The sequence below is a fragment of the Pseudophryne corroboree genome, unplaced genomic scaffold (assembly GCF_028390025.1).
Source record: "Pseudophryne corroboree isolate aPseCor3 unplaced genomic scaffold, aPseCor3.hap2 scaffold_890, whole genome shotgun sequence".
Lineage (NCBI taxonomy): Eukaryota > Metazoa > Chordata > Amphibia > Anura > Myobatrachidae > Pseudophryne > Pseudophryne corroboree.
The window spans coordinates 173,034-190,276 of record NW_026970469.1 but is presented as its reverse complement, the minus strand read 5'-3'; the positions used below and the strand labels follow the sequence as shown (position 1 = coordinate 190,276).

Below are 17,243 nucleotides of genomic sequence, written 5' to 3'. Positions count from 1 at the left end.
ACATAGCAATGCAAATAAGATGCATTTTAATAAAAAAAAGGTGCCCCAACGTTAGCATTGAGGCAAGATTTATGAGGACACATCTGTATCCAAGCAGAGGCAGAGGTCACAGTGTTAGTGGCAGTGTGAGTGCTGTGTGCATGTGAGTGGGTTGATTGTGCAGTAGTGTTCGGAATATGAGTAAGGAGCATTATGTGTGTCATGTAAAAATGCATTAATAATGTGCAACATATGTGTAAGGGGCACTATGTGTGTCATTATGTGTATAAGGGCATTAATAATGTGCGGCATATGTGTAAGGGACATTGGTGGTCATTCCGAGTTGTTCGCTCGGTAATTTTCTTCGCATCGCAGCGATTTTCTGCTAATTGCGCATGCGCAAGGGTGGTTATTCCGAGTTGTTCGCTCGGTAATTTTCTTCGCATCGCAGCGATTTTCCGCTAATTGCGCATGCGCAATGTTCGCTCTGCGACTGCGCAAAGTAAATTTGCTATGCAGTTAGGTATTTTACTCACGGCATTACAAGGTTTTTTCTTTGTTCTGCTGATCGTAGTGTGATTGACAGGAAGTGGGTGTTTCTGGGCGGAAACTGGCCGTTTTATGGGTGTGTGTGAAAAAACGCTGCCGTTTCTGGGTAAAACGCGGGAGTGTCTGAAGAAACGGGGGAGTGTCTGGGCGAACGCTGGGTGTGTTTGTGACGTCAAACCAGGAACGAAACTGACTGAACTGATCACAGTTGTCGAGTAAGTCTGGAGCTACTCAGAAACTGCTAAGAAGTGTCTATTCGCAATTCTGCTAATCTTTCGTTCGCAATTTTGATAAGCTAAAATTCACTCCCAGTAGGCGGCAGCTTAACATGTGCAATGCTGCTAAAAGCAGCTTGCGAGCTAACAACTCGGAATGAGGGCCATTATGTGTAAAAGGGCATTAATAAAGGTTGTCATAATGTGTAAGACGCATTATGTTTATAAGGACATTAATGATGTGTCTCATATGTGTAAGGGGCATTACTGTGTGGAATTATGTGTATAAATGCATTACTAATGTGTGGCATTATGTGTATAAGGTGCTCTAATATGTAGCGTTGCGTATAGAAAGGGCATTTACTGTGTCGTCTAATGTGAATAAAGAGCAATAGGGTGTGGTGTAATGTAAATAAGGAGCAATTCAGTGTGATGTAATGTGAATAAGGAGCACTACTGTGAGAAGTAACGTTTATAAGGTAAAGTGATACTACTGTGGGATGTAATGTGAATTATGGACACTATCGCGTGATCAAATGTGAATAAAATTGCAGTACTGTGTGGCGGAATTTTAATTGGGGGTACTATTGTGTGAACATGCCCATTGCCAGCAAAAACACACCCCTTTTTGGACTGTGCGCCAAATGTGCGAACTGTTCCTGTTTAAAATATAGGGGGTACAAACACCAAAATAAGTACTGTTATGGGTGAGGGTTGATGGTGCTGGGAAAGAGGTGCAAGGTCAGAGGCGGAACCAGCGGTGGTGCTAGGGGGCACCAGGCAAAATCTTGCCTAGGACATCATATTGGTTAGGGCCAGCTCTGCCAAAGGGCCTTGTGGGGGAAATGTCTTCAGTAAAAGCATTCCCTGTGTGTGTGGTGTCGGTACGCGTGTGTCGACATGTCTGAGGAAGAAGGCTATATTAGTGAGGAGCGGGAGCAAATGAATGTGGTGTCTCCGCCGACACCTGATTGGATGGATATGTGGAATGTTTTAAATGCTAGTGTAAACTCATTGCACAAAAGATTAGACAAGGCTGAAGCTTTGGGACAGTCAGGGTCTCAACCCATGCCTGATCCTATGTCGCAGGGACTGTCAGGGTCTCATAAGTGCCCACTATCCAGATTGTTGACACAGATACCGACACGGATTCTGACTCCAGTGTCGATTACGATGATGCAAAGTTACAGCCAAAATTGGCAAAATACATTTGATATATGATTATGGCAATAAAAGATGTTTTGCACATCACAGAGGAGCCCCCTATCCCTGACAAGAGGGTACATATGTACAAGGGAAAGAAGCCTGAGGTAACCTTTTCCCCTCACACGAGCTGAACGAGTTATGTGAAAAAGCTTGGGAATCTCCTGCAGATTTCCAAAAGGATTCTTATGGCGTATCCTTTCCCATCAACGGATAGGTAACGATGGGAATCCTCCCCTTGGGTGGACAAAGCATTAACACGCTTATCCAAGAAGTTAGCCCTCCCATCCCAGGATACGGCTACCCTCAAAGAGTCTGCTGACCGCAAACAGGAGATTACCCTGAAGTCCATTTATACACATTCAGGTACCTTACTCAGACCGGCAATTGCGTCGGCCTCGGTGTGTATGTGTAGTGCTGTAGCGGCATGGACGGATACCCTAGATAAGGATACTATTTTATTGCCCCTGAGGCATATAAGAGATGCTGTCCTATATATGTGTGTATGCAAACTACAGGTGGTGCTGCATGGCTCACACCCTTTTACTTGTCTTGTAGAGCAACTCTGGAACTGTTACTGGGTCCAGCTGCTGCAAGAAATCAGCTTGAATGCTTCAGGGGCTGGGGCATGGCCAACATGAGCCCCACACTGATGGGGGTGTATAAAGCGATCTAGGGGTCATCCAAGCGCAACCCCACAAAGGCCGCCATGCCCTGCGTGACCATTTTCTCTTTTCATATGCAGACGAGGGTTGCAGCCAACTATACCCATTGCTTGGATGACATCACCATATGCGAATCCATCTGCTGCAGGCCTTCCCCCAGGAATGCTTGCACTAGTTGTTGCATTTGGTTTGTTGTTTGGGGGGTGCTTCAGTATTAGGCAGCCTTCTGCCCTCACACATTCGTCTGAAAATGTGTTCTCCCTGCAGTTGTTGTCCCCAGATGAGAGTTCCCTTGTGCTGCCTCAGTTGAATCTCCTTTACTTGACGGAGGTGTGCCTGAGCAGCGGCCCTCCCCAGCCCTATCTCAAATCATACTTATTTTGCTTAGGTGATACCATGGTCATGAAGATTGTTTTCCCAGGGTGAGGTTCATTCATTGCATTCTGGGTATGCTGACCTCTGTGATTTCCCCAAATGTGGGAATCTCGACTGCATAATTTGTGGTAGGGGGGGGGGGGGGGGACTGCATTTGTGCTTTCCCCTGGTTGGGTCTGGTATAATTTAGATCTCATTGTCTCAGGTCTCTCTCCAGCCTAGTTTGCTGTCTGTTTCCACTTCTCTTTTCTTGAGCCCCTCCCTTCTATGCCCTTGCGCACTATCCTGACTTCTCCCGTCTGCTTACTTTGTGCCTTCCAACGCACAATGCGAACTACAGGTGGTGTTGCAGGGCCCACACCCTTTTATTTGCCTTACAGAGCAGCTCTGGAGCTGTTACAGTGCCCAGCTGCTGCAAGAAATCAGCTTGAATGCTTCATGGGCTGGGGCATGGCCAACATGAGCCCCACACCAAAGGAGGGTGGGGGGTGTTCAATGCGAACTAGGGGTCATCCAAGCGCCCCTTTTCTCTTTTCATATGCAGATGAGGGTTCCAGCCAACTTTGGCCCACTGCTTGGATGACATCACTGTATGCAAATCCGTCTGCTGCAGACCTTTCCCCAGGAATGCTTGTACTAGTTGTTGCATATGGTTTGATGTTTGAGGGTGCTTCAGTATTAGGCAGCCTTCCGCCCTCTCATTTTCATCTGAAAAGATGTGGTCTCCCTGCAGTTGTTGTCCCCAGACAAGAGTTCCCTTGTTCTTCCTCAGTTGAATCTCCTTAACTTGACGGGGGTGTGCTCGAGCAGCCGCCCTCCACAGCCCTATCCCAACACATGCTTTTCTTGCGTATGAGATCTCTTGATCATGAAGATAGTTCTCACAGGGTGAGGTTCATCCATTACATTTTAAAGTAGGAAGGTACAAATTACATATTCAAATTACATATATGTGCTGGATTCAAATGTTTTCCCCCCTTCCTTTCTCAATTGTGCCCATCAGCAGCTATTCTAATGTTGCTGCCAATGGGTGTGACACATTCATTTCTTCTGTGGGGTACACTGGACTCCACAAGGATTCACATTGGGGTGTAGAGTAGGATCTTGATCTGAGGCACCAACAGGCTCAAAGCTTTTGACTGTTCCCAAGATGCTCAGCGCCCCCTGCTCTATAACCTCGCTTCCATGAACAGGGAGCTCAGTTTGTAGTTGGTGCCTTCAGTAGCAGGCCACTTAACAGGGGGCTGCCTCAGGCAGCCTATTCTTAGCTATTAATTTTGACAAGAAAAGTAGAACTTTTTTTATAAGAATCTACAAGGGCTGCAGCAGGCTAGGTCTAATAGACATCTTTACTGCAGCTCCATCACTCCCAGCGGCGCAGTATACTCCCGTGCCCTGGTTGCTGGGTCACTGCAGCGGAGGCTCCGGTTTCTTCCTAAGGTCAGTCACACACACACCACCCTCCGGGATCACGAGGCCGCTGATGAAAGGGAGGTAAGGGACTTCTGTGCCCACACTATACCGTGATCCAGCGTGGCTGTAGGGGGTGGGCCATGTGCGCACTGGCGTGGACACTGATTACTGGGCAGCCGCTCCACTAGCCACCAGGGACAGTTAAGGAGCACAGCTCTGGGGGGGGTTTCTCTTATATAAACCCCATTTTGTACTACCCGCAGTGCATTGTGATAGGTAATAGAGCCTGATTCAGGTTGGATTGCAATCGCAATAAGCAATCCAACTGCAAAAATTGCTAAGAGCATACGCATGCGCCTGCATTTTCTGCGGCACCCCGCAGATAATGCTATCGCTTCTGACTGTCAATCGGTGCTGGGGGGGGGGGGTCAGCAACAATCCATTTCCAAGTCGGAGATGGAGCGGTGCATGGGCAGGGCTACAAAATGGGGTCGGCAACGGAGAAACAGGAGGCGTGGTCAGAGCTGCTGCATGACATCACATGCAGCAGCTGCGATCACAAAAATGGTGGCGGCTTCCTGCGCACACATACAGTCTGCACCAACAGGAGGCTAACCCATTTTTTATGATCACGCTGAACTACACTGAGACTGCAATTTCAGCGTGGTCAAGAAGGGAGGCGGCATGCTGGGTTGCCCCAGCATGCGAACCAAAGGATTGCAAATTCTGTTACTTAGCAGAATTTGCAATCCTTACTGAATTAGGCCCATTGATTACAAAATGTATTTGTAAATATTTGAAGTTTTTCTTCAGGGACTAACACAAAAGATGCTTGGGGCTACTAACACATGGGTAAGCCACGTAAAGCTTCCCATGGGTCAGTGGCATCACAACGGGGTTGCGGCCCACACCCGAGTGTCACCCGCCAAGGGGGGTGACACCAAAGTGCCGGCTCCTCTTCAGTGACAGAATATGGGTATTTCACTGTAACATTACGTGCAACACCCAGTTTCTGTCACTGTGCAGGAGCCAGCACCACTCACACACTAGTCCCCGGGTGCAGCACTCAACCCCCGGGATACCCGGAGCAACAAAATGGAGATTCAGGAAAACAGGCCACACCCCTACCTATGAGACCATGCCTCCTTTTTACCATTGCGCTGCTTATCTGCGCGCACTGCATTACAATCTCCCTCGCTGCCTCTCTGGGTGTCACCAATGATAGTGACACCTTTGCCATGCTTGTAGCAGCTGGTCCTAAGATCTACACCTCCAGCCCTGAGTGTTTGCCCTTGTGACTTGTTGATCATCATAGCGAAGCAGATTCTTACAGAAAACTGCAGGGGCTTAGATTGAAAAGAAAAACATTGACGAACCCATCATTTCAGCAACAGGGTCTGCCACACGGCTGACTGAAATGACTGGTTGGTTTGGGCCCCCACCAAAAAAGAAGCAATCAATCTCTCCTTGCACAAACTGGCTCTACAGAGGCAAGATGTCCACCTCATCATCCTCCGATTCCTCACCCCTTTCACTGTGTACATCGCCCCCCTCACATATTATTAATTCGTCCCCACTGGAATCCACCATCTCAGATCCCTGTGTACTTTCTGGAGGCAATTGCTGGTAAATGTCTCCACGGAGGAATTGATTATAATTCATTTTGATGATCATCATCTTCTCCACATTTTCTGGAAGTAACCTCGTACGCCGATTGCTGACAAGGTGAGCGGCTGCACTAAACACTCTTTTGGAGTACACACTGGAGGGAGGGCAACTTAGGTAGAATAAAGCCAGTTAGTGCAAGGGCCTCCAAATTGCCTCTTTTTCCTGCCAGTATACATACGGACTGTCTGACGTGCCTACCTGGATGCGGTCACTCATATAATCCTCCACCATTCTTTCAAAGGTGACAGAATCATATGTAGTGACAGTAGACGACATGTCAGTAATCGTTGCCAGGTCCTTCAGTCCGGACCAGATGTCAGCACTCACTCCAAACTGTCCTGCATCACCGCCAGCGGGTGGGCTCGGAATTCTTAGACTTTTCCTTGCACCCCCAGTTGCGGGAGAATGTGAAGGAGGAGCTGTTGACGGGTCACGTTCCGCTTGACTTGACAATTTTCTCACCAGCAGGTCTTTGAACCTCTGCAGACTTGTGTCTGCCGGAAAGAGAGATACAATGTAGGTTTTAAATCTAGGATCGAGCACGGTGGCCAAAATGTATTGCTCTGATTTCAACAGATTGAATCCTGGTTAAGCGAATTAAGGGCTCCATCCACAAGTCCCACATGCCTAGCGGAATCGCTCTGTTTTAGCTCCTCCTTCAATGTCTCCAGCTTCTTCTGCAAAAGCCTGATGAGGGGAATGACCTGACTCAGGCTGGCAGTGTCTGAACTGACTTCACGTGTGGCAAGTTCAAAGGGTTACAGAACCTTACACAACGTTGAAATCATTCTCCACTGCGCTTGAGTCAGGTGCATTCCCCCTCCTTTGTCTATATCGTGGGTAGATGTATAGGCTTGAATGGCCTTTTGCTGCTCCTCCATCCTCTGAAGCATATAGAGGGTTGAATTCCACCTCGTTACCACCTTTTGCTTCAGAGGATGGCAGGGCAGGTGCATGATTGTTTGGTGGTGCTCCAGTCTTCGGCACGCGGTGGCTGAATGCAGAAAGTGGCCCGCAATTCTTCGGGCCACCGACAGCATCTCTTGCACGCCCCTGTCGTTTTTTTTAAATAATTCTGCACCACCAAATTCAATGTATGTACAAAACATGGGACGTGCTGGAATTTGCCCAGATGTAATGCACGCACAATATTGGTGGCATTGTCCGATGTCACAAATCCCCAGGAGAGTCCAATTGGGGTAAGCCATTCTGCGATGATGTTCCTCAGTTTCCGTAAGAGGTTGTCAGCTGTGTGCCTCTTATGGAAAGCGGTGATACAAAGCGTAGTCTGCCTAGGAACGAGTTGGCATTTGCGAGATGCTGCTACTGGTGCCGCCGCTGCTGTTCTTGCTGCGGGAGGCAATACATCTACCCAGTGGGCTGTCAGTCATATAGTCCTGAGTCTGCCCTGCTCCACTTAACCACGGACATGTGGACTAGTGGACCTTGGGTACAACTGCATTTTTTAGGACACTGGTGACTCTTTTTCTGAGGTCTGTGTACATTTTCGGTATCGCCTGCCTAGAGAAATGGAACCTAGATGGCATTTGGTACAGGGGACACAGTACCTCAATCAAGTCTCTAGTTGCCTCTGAATTAACGATGGATACCGGAACCACGTTTCTCACCACCCAGGCTGACAAGACCTGAGTTATCCGCTTTGCAGCAGGATGACTGCTGTGATATTTCATCTTCCTCGCAAAGGACTGTTGGACAGTCAATTGCCTACTGGAAGTAGTACAAGTGGTCTTCCGACTTCCCCTCTGGGATGACGATCGACTCCCAGCAGCAACAACAGCAGCGCCAGCAGCAGTAGGCGTTACACTCAAGGATGCATCGGAGGAATCCCAGGCAGGAGAGGACTCGTCAGACTTGCCAGTGACATGGCCTGCAGGACTATTGGCTTTCCTGTCTAAGGAGGAAATTGACACTGAGGGAGTTGGTGGTGTGGTTTTCAGGAGCTTGGTTACAAGAGGAAGGGATTTAGTGGTCAGTGGACTGCTTCCGCTGTCATCCAAAGTTTTTGAACTTGTCACTGACTTATGATTAATGCGCTGCAGGTGACGTATAAGGGAGGATGTTCTGAGGTGGTTAACGTCCTTACCCCTACTTATTACAGCTTGACAAAGGCAACACACGGCTTGACACCTGTTGTCCGCATTTGTGTACAGGATGCATACCTTCATGTCCCCATTTATCCATCTCATCAGGCGTACCTCAGATTTGCGGTACAGGACTGTCATTGCCAATTTCAGACGTTGCTGTTTGGTCTCTCCACGGCCCAGAGAATTTTCACCAAGGTAATGGCGGAAATGATGGTTCTCCTGCGTAAGCAAGGTGTCACAATTATCCCGTACTTGAGCGATCTCATAAAAGCGAGATCAAGAGAGCAGTTGCTGAACAGCGTATCACTTTCACTGAAAGTGTTACAGCAACACGGCTGGATTTTCAATATCCCAAAGTCGCAGTTGGTTTCTACGACTCGTCTGTCTTTCTTGGGCATGATTCTGGACACAGACCAGAAGAGAGTTTATCTCCCAATAGGAAAGTCCCAGGAACTCATGACTCTTGTCAGGAACCTATTGAAACCAAAACTTGTGTCAGTGCATCACTGCACTCGAGTCCTGGGAAAGATGGTGGCATCATACGAAGCCATTCCATTCGGCAGGTTCCATGCGAGGACTTTCCAATGGGACCTACTGGACAAGTGGTCTGGGTCACATTTGCAGATGCATTGGTTGATCACCCTGTCCCCCAGGGTCAGGGTATCACTCCTGTGGTGGCTGCAGAGTGCTCACCTTCTCGAGTGACGCAGATTCGGCATTCAGGACTGGATCCTGGTGACCACAGAGGCAAGCCTCCAAGGTTGGGGAGCAGTCACACAGGGAAGAAATATCCAAGGTCTTTGGTCAAGTCAAGAGACTTGTCTTCACATCAACATCCTGAAACTAGGGGCCATATACAATGCCCTACGTCAAGCGGAGACCTTACTTCGTGTCCAACCGGTTCTGATCCAGTCAGACAACGTCACCGCAGTGGCTCATGTAAACCGCCAAGGCGGCACAAGGAGCAGAGTGGCGATGGCACAAGCCACCAGAATTCTTCGCTGGGTGGAGAATCACGCAAGCGCACTGTCAGCAGTGTTCATTCTGGGAGTGGACAACTGGGAAGCAGACTTCCTCAGCAGACACGACCTACATCCGGGAGAGTGGGGACTTCATCAGGAAGTCTTTGCACAGATTACAAGTCAGTGGGAACAGCCACAGATAGACATGATGGCGTCCCGGCTCAACAAAAAGCTACAGAGGTATTGCGCAAGGTCAAGAGACCCTCAGGCAGAAGCTGTAGACACCCTAGTGACACCGTGGGTGTTTCGGCCGGTCTATGTATTTCCTCCTCTTCCTCTCATACCCAAGGTGTTAAGGATAATAAGACAAAGAGGAGTGAGAACAATCCTCATTGTTACAGATTGGCCACGGAGGACCTGGTATCCGGATCTGCAGGAAATGCTCACAGAAGATCCGTGGCCTCTTCCTCTAAGACAGGACCTGTTGCATCAGGGGCCCTGTCTGTTCAAAGACTTACCGCGGCTGCGTTTGACAGCATGGCGGTTGAATGCCGGATCCTAGCAGTGAAAGGCATTCCGGTTGAGGTCATCCCTACGCTGATAAAGGCTAGGAAGGATGTAACGTCAAAACATTACACCGTATATGGCGAAATTATGTTTCTTGGTGTGAGGCCAGGAATGCTCCTACGGAAGAATTCCATCTGGGCCGTTTCCTTCACTTCCTACAAACTGGAGTGAATTTGGGCCTAAAATTAGGCTCTATTAAGGTCCAGATTTCGGCCTTATCCATTTTCTTTCAAAAATAATTGGTTTCTCTTCCAGAAGTTCAGACTTTTGTAAAAGGAGTGCTGCATATTCAGCCTCCTTTTGTGCCTCCGGTGGCACCTTGGGACCTTAACGTGGTGTTAAGTTTTCTAAAATCACACTGGTTTGAACCACTTAAAACGGTGGAGTTAAAATATCTCACATGGAAGGTGGTCATGTTATTAGCCTTGGCTTCGGCTAGGCGAGTGTCGGAATTAGCGGCTTTGTCACATAAAAGACCATATTTGGTGTACCATGTGGATAGAGCGGAATTGCGGACCCGTCCTCAATTCCTACCAAAAGTGGTCTCATCTTTTCATATGAACCAACCTATTGTGGTGCCTTTGGCTACGCGTGACTTGGAGGATTCCGAGTTACTTGATGTGGTCAGGGCTTTGAAAATTTACGTGGCCAGGACGGCTAGAGTCAGGAAAACTGAAGCGCTGTTTGTCCTGTATGCAACCAACAAGATTGGTGCCCCTGCTTCAAAGCAGGCTATTGCTCGCTGGATTTGTAACACGATTCAGCAAGCGCATTCTATGGCTGGATTGCAGTTACCGAAATCGGTCTAGGCCCATTCCACGAGGAAAGTGGGCTTTTCTTGGGCGGCTGCCCGAGGGGTCTCGGCACTACAGCTGTGTCGAGCTGCTACTTGGTAAGGTTCAAACACCTTTTCAAAATACTATAAGTTTGATACCCTGGCTGAGGAGGAACTCATGTTTGCTCAATCGGTGCTGAAGAGTCATCCGCACTCTCCCGCCCGTTTTGGAGCTTTGGTATAATCCCCATGGTCCTTACGGAGTCCCCAGCATCCTCTAGGACGTTAGAGAAAATAAGATTTTAAACCTACCGGTAAATCTTTTTCTCGTAGTCCGTAGAGGATGCTGGGCGACCGTCCCAAGTGCGGACTACTTCTGCAATACTTGTATATAGTTATTGCTTAAATAAGGGTTATGTTAGAGTTGCATCGGTCCTGCATTGATGCTACAGTATGTTGTTTTTTCGTACTCATAACTGGGTAGTTTATCACAAGTTATACGGTGTGATTGGTGTGGCTGGTATGAATCTTGCCCTGGATTAACAAAATCCTTTCCTCATACTGTCAGTCTCCTCTGGGCACAGTTTCTCTAACTGTGGCATAGAGGGGCATAGAGGGAGGAGCCAGTGCACACCCAGAACTAAAGTCTTTCTTAAAGTGCCCATGTCTCCTGCGGAGCCCATCTATCCCCATGGTCCTTACGGAGTCCCCAGCATCCTCTACGGACTACGAGAAAAAGATTTACCGGTAGGTTTAAAATCTTATTTTCTACTTTATTCTTTTCTATCCTAGTTTATTACGACCAACTTTCATCCAAGGAGTTTGATATTCTACTACCTGCATGCAATTTAAATTGCTTAAATTGTTTATATGGTTGATTTGTCCTTCACAATCCATAATCTGCAACTTGGATGTACTTGTGTCATTGAAAATCTTATAATAAAAATGTTTATATATTGAAAAAAAAAGTTATAAGACATATGCCTACCTACTAAATGGGGTAAAATTAGGGGATTCTGTACTGGAAAAGGACTTAGGTGTCCTCATAGATAGCAAGCTAAGCAGTAGTACCCAAAGTAGGACTGCAGCAAAGAAGGCTAATAAGATATTTGCATGCATAAAACGGGGTATTGATGCTAGGGACGAGAGTATTATACTCCCGTTATATAAATCACTAGTGAGGCCACACCTTGAATACTGTGTACAGTTCTGGGCACCGTACTACAAAAAGGATATCCTGGAGCTTGAAAAGGTACAGAGGAGGGCGACCAAACTAATTAAGGGCATGGAGATGATGGAATACAAGGAAAGGCTTGAAAGACTAGGCATGTTTACATTGGAAAAGCGGAGACTAAGAGGGGATATGATCAACATCTACAAATATATAAGGGGACAATACACAGAGCTTGCGCGGGACCTGTTTCTGGTTAGATCAACACAGAGGACTCGTGGACACTCGCTCAGGTTAGAGGAGAGGAGATTCCGCACAATACAGCGTAAAGGCTTTTTCACGGTAAGGACAATACGTGTTTGGAATTCCCTGCCCGAGGGAGTTGTAATGGCGGAATCTGTCAACACCTTTAAGAATGGGTTAGATAAATTCCTATTGGATAAGGATATCCAGGGGTATGGTGCATAGTCATGCATTATAGTTACTATAAATAGGGATAAAATGCAATGGCTGACAGCAGCATCAGTCAGAAATTTTAGTAAAATCATCATGCATAGGACACCACAAATAGGTTGAACTCGATGGACAATTGTCTTTTTTCAACCTCAGATACTATGTTACTATGTTACTATGTAATATTTGAAGAAACAAAATAAAATAAAGCTATGTATTGGGTTTCATTAACAAGCACATTGGAAGACTTGACTACTGTTAAAAGACATGCATTACATGGTATAGAGCCACAAACCACAATGTAGTAAAATAAAAACAAACTTACATGTGTATCAAACCTATGTGAGGCTTACATTGATAGTGCAAGATCAACACTCTATCAACTGTGCAAACTAGACTGCACATAAATGCCATAAAATTTATCTGAGATTTTAGTAAATAAGGCCCGTTGCTGTCCGGGTCACACAGCCGTCACGGCCCCGCCCCCATACGGTCCGGTCATGTCTGCGTTGTCCTGACTGTGCCCCCAAAATGGCGGCACAACGCCGCTGGCCCGACTCCTCCTGCCCAGTGACCGCCTCTACCTGTCAATCAGGCAGAGGCGCTCACTGGGCAGAGATGCTGATCGCATCTCTGGCATGTGCCGGTGCACTGTGGCACCAGCACACGCACTTCAGACCTGATCTCCTGTTGTGTGAATATGCACAGCAGGGATCAGGTCTTAATTAGGCCCTATATACAGCTGTCAGTAAAGCAGGGATGTGCTGCTGCCAGTGAGGCAGGGATGTTCTGCTGTCAGTGAAGCAGTGATGTGCTGCTGTCAGTGAAGCAGTGATGTGCTGCTGTCAGCGAGGCAGTGATGTGCTGCTGTCAGCGAGGCAGGGATGTGCTGCTATAAGTGAGGCAGGGATGTGCTGCCGTCAATGAGGCAGGGATGTGCTGCCGTCAATGTTGCAGGGATGTGTTGCTGTCAACGTTGCAGGGATGTGCTGCTGTCAGTGAAGCAGGAATGTGCTGCTGCAGTGAGGCAGAGATATGCTGCCCACTATCTCCCTATCACCCCTGCCTGAGTCGCACACTTTCCCTGTCACCCCTGCCTCAGTTACCCACTATCTCCCAGTCACCGCTGCCTCAGTCAACCACTATACCTGCGACCCCTGCCTCAGTCACCCACTGTCACTCTATCACCCCTGCTTCAGTCACCCACTATCCCTGTCAACCCTGCCTCAGTCTCTTACTGTCCCTGTCACCCCTGCCACAGTCATCCACTGTCTCCCTATCATCCCTGCCTTATTCATTTATTATCCCTGTCACCCACTTTCTTCCCATACTTACCCAACCCCTTCCTATCACCCCTCCCTCAGTAACCCACTATCTCCCTGTCACCCCTGCCTAAGTCACCCACTATCACTGTCACCCCTGCATCAGTCACCCACTATCTCCCAGTCACCCCGGCTTCAGTCACCCACTATATCCCACTCATACATGCTTCAGTCACCCACTATCTCCCAGTCATCCCTGCCTCAGTCACCTACTGACACCAGTGCAGATATTTCTGCTGCAGCCTCTCCACTCTCCAGCGTGAACGTCCTGACGACTGAGGAAATCCGCTTCCCAGTTGAGGACTCCGGGAATGAACACTGCCGATATTGCTGGCAGATGACGTTCTACCCAACTGAGGATTTTTGATACTTCCAGCTTTGCTATGCAATTTCGAGTGCCGCCTTGATGATTTGTGTACACTACCGTGGTGGCGTTGTCCGATTGTACTTGAACAGGCCTGTTCTGTACTAGAGGCAGGGCCAGTGTCAATGAATTGAACACTGCCTGCAATTCCAGAATGTTTATCGGGAGGAGAGATTCCTCCCTGGTCCACCAATGGTGAAGGGTCGTCATCGCGGCCATGACCTTGGTGAATTTCCGAGGTGCCGTGGCCAAACCAGAAGGCAGGACCTGAAATCCAAAAACTAACCAGGCACAACACTGCTTAGCTTCCAACATCAGATGAGATTGGACATATCCAGTGTGATGCGGCTGTAGATGATTTTTGCTGTTTCTAACTTCTACTTCTAACTACTGGTACATCAATGAATAAGTTTCAAAATAGAATGCATCAAGAGAACGGTGTTGGTAGTATAAAACTACCTACAGCACCTGGTATTCCCAGGTGGTCTCACATCCAAGAACAAACCAGGCCTAAGATCAGGTGATATTGGGCATATACAGTGTGGTGTGGCTGTAGATGAGCTTAGTGGTTTCTGTTAGAGTTCTTCTACTTCTAACTACTAGTACATAAATGAATAAGCGGCCGATTTATTAAACCTGGTGGAATGATAATTTGCATGGTGATAAAGTACCAGCCAATCAGCTCCTAATGGCCATGTCACAGGCTGGGTTTGAAAAATGACAGTTAGGAGCTGACTGGCTGGTACTTTATCACCTTGCACTTTATCAGTTCACCAGGCTTAATAGATCTGCCCCAATGTTTCAAAATGGAATGCATCAAGAGAACGGTGTTGGTATTGTAAAAATACACACAGCTCCTGGTATTTCCTGGTGGTCTCCCATCCAAGTACTAAAACCAGGACCAACACTGCTCAGCTTCCATGATCAGGAGAGATTGGGCAAATCCAGTGTGCTGTGGCTGTAGATGAGCTGGTGGTTTCTGTTAGAGCTTTTCTACTTCTAACTTCTGGTACATAAAAGAATACGTGTAAAAATTAAATGTACCAAGAAAAGGGTGTTGGTAGTTTAAAAACACCTAAAGAATCTGATAATACATGGATGGGAGACTGCTTGGTAGTAACAAAGTCCAATACTGCTTTGCTTCAAAGATCAAATGAGATTGGGCATATCCAGTGTGGTGTGGCTTTAGATAAGCTTTGTGGTTTCTGTTAGAGCTCTTCTACTTCTAACTACTGGTACATTAATGAATATGTATAAGGTTGTAGTTTATCCAATATGCCTTTACTACCTTACCTTACCCCCCCCCTCCCCTCCTTATAGCTTCCTTTGTTCTCTCCTCGTGTGTGCGTTATTTGTTTTCTCATACGTCCTAGAGGATGCTGGGATCACATTAAGAACCATGGGGTATAGATGGGATCCGCAGGAGACATGTGCACTTTAAGACTTTCAAAGGGTGTGAACTGTCTCCTCTCTCTATGCCCCTCCTCCAGACTCCAGTTTTAGAATTGTGCCCAGTGAGACTGGATGCACTACAGGGGAGCTCTACTGAGTTTCTCTGAAAAGACTTATGTTAGTTTTTCTTATTTTCAGGGAGGCTGCTGGCAACAGTCTCCCTGCTTCGTGGGACTTAGGGGAGAGAAGTATGACCAACTTCTAGTGAGTTTAATGGCTCTACTTCTGGCAGACAGGACACCATTAGCTCCTGAGGGTGCTGATCGCTGGGTACGCCTAGATGCCCACTCCCGTAGCCTGCCATCACCCCCTTACAGAGCCAGAAGTCAGAAGCGAGTAGCAGAAGAACAGATGGCATTCTGAGGTACCACGCAGCGAGCGGAATGCTGTGCGCCATGCTCCCACACAAACACAGGCACTGCAGGGTGCAGGGCACGTGGGGGGGGCACCCTGGGCAGCATAAATTCCTCACAAAAGGCTGGCAAAAGTGGACATTAGTGCCTGGGCACTGTCCTTACCCCACCAGCGTAATTAATTATTTGTTTCTGAGCGGGACAGAAGCGTGCCATTACAGCGGCGGGGCTTCTTCCTCACCTCACCAGCACATCTATAGAGCGTTACAAGTCTATCACTATAGAGTTTATTATTTCCCAGACTGTGTACTTTTGACGCTGGGTTGTGAGCTGAAAAATCCCATCTGTCCCTCTGACAGATTTACTGTAGGTCTATCCCCCATAAGCCGATGTGTCTGTGGGTACTTGGTACATGTGTGTCAACATGTCGGTGGCTGAATGTTTTTCCCAAGAGGAAACTATATTAGGAATGCAGACATATGATGGTGGCCCTGTTGGCACCACCAATAACTGACTGGGTGAAAGTTTCAGTAATATCAGAGTGAGGTTGGATAAATCTGTTTCCCAGACACAGACGTAGAGAAAAGATGTGATGTTCATGGCTATGCTTCTTTTCCCTCAGGCCCCGCAAAAATGTTATTTTGCCCAGTTACTACACGCTGATACTGACTCGGATACTGATTCCTATGTCGACCATAATATTTCCTGATTAGATCCAATATTGGCAAGGAGCATTCAGTACATGATTGTGGATATTAAGGACATATTAACATCACTGAGGACCCTGCTGTTCCTGACAAAGGGGTCTATATGTATGTATGTATATATAGATATATAATGAAAGCTGATGTAACGTTCCTCCATCTCTGTTTGAGAAAGTCTGGGCCAGCTCGACAAGATGGTTTCAAATCCCCAAAAGGTTTCCGGTTGTTTATTCATTTCCTGCCGCGGACAGAATAAAGTGGGAATCACCCCCTGTTCTGCACGGGGCCCTGTCACAAATCCAGCGGATCGTATGCAGGAAGCTACATTATTTCTAGTTATGTAACCACGGGTACATTACTTAGACCTGCCATTACATGCGCATGGGTGAGTAGTAGTATTCAAGAATTGGTCGAATACCTTGTCATCCGATATAGATATCCTGGAGACATGGGATGCTCCTTACGTTAGATCATATCAAGGACACTGCAGCATACTTACGACTGCAAGGGATATAGGACTCTTGAGTTCACGGGCCAATTTCATGGCAGTCTCGGATAGGAGGGCATTGTGGATTCACCAAGGGAATGCTGATGCTGACTCCAAGAAGAAAGGGAGTCTCTTCCCTATGAAGGTGAAGCCTTGTTTGGCGACGGCCTAGTTAATTTGATCTCGGCAGCTCCCGCAGGTAAGTCAACCTTCTTGCCCTATGTTCCCTCTCAACGGATGAAGACGCATCATTATCTAACGCAGTCATTTTGGCCCAATAGATATGCAAGAAGTTAAGATTCCCCTTTCTTTGCAGGTAGAGGAAGGAGAAGAGGGAAGAGGTCTGTAGCCTCTTCAAGATCGCAGGAGCAGAGATCGTCCTCTGCTTCTGCCAAATCCACTGCATGACGCTGGGGCTCTCTTGCAGGAGCCCACACCAGTGGGGGCACGTCTAAAACACT

The 17,243-nt window shown here is 47.5% G+C and overlaps 1 pseudogene; it reads left to right on the top strand.

Annotated features, from left to right (window-relative positions):
* Window positions 1–2,982: 2,982 nt before the first annotated feature.
* Window positions 2,983–3,155, top strand: LOC135044085 (U1 spliceosomal RNA; annotated as a pseudogene).
* The last annotated feature ends 14,088 nt before the right edge of the window (window positions 3,156–17,243 follow it).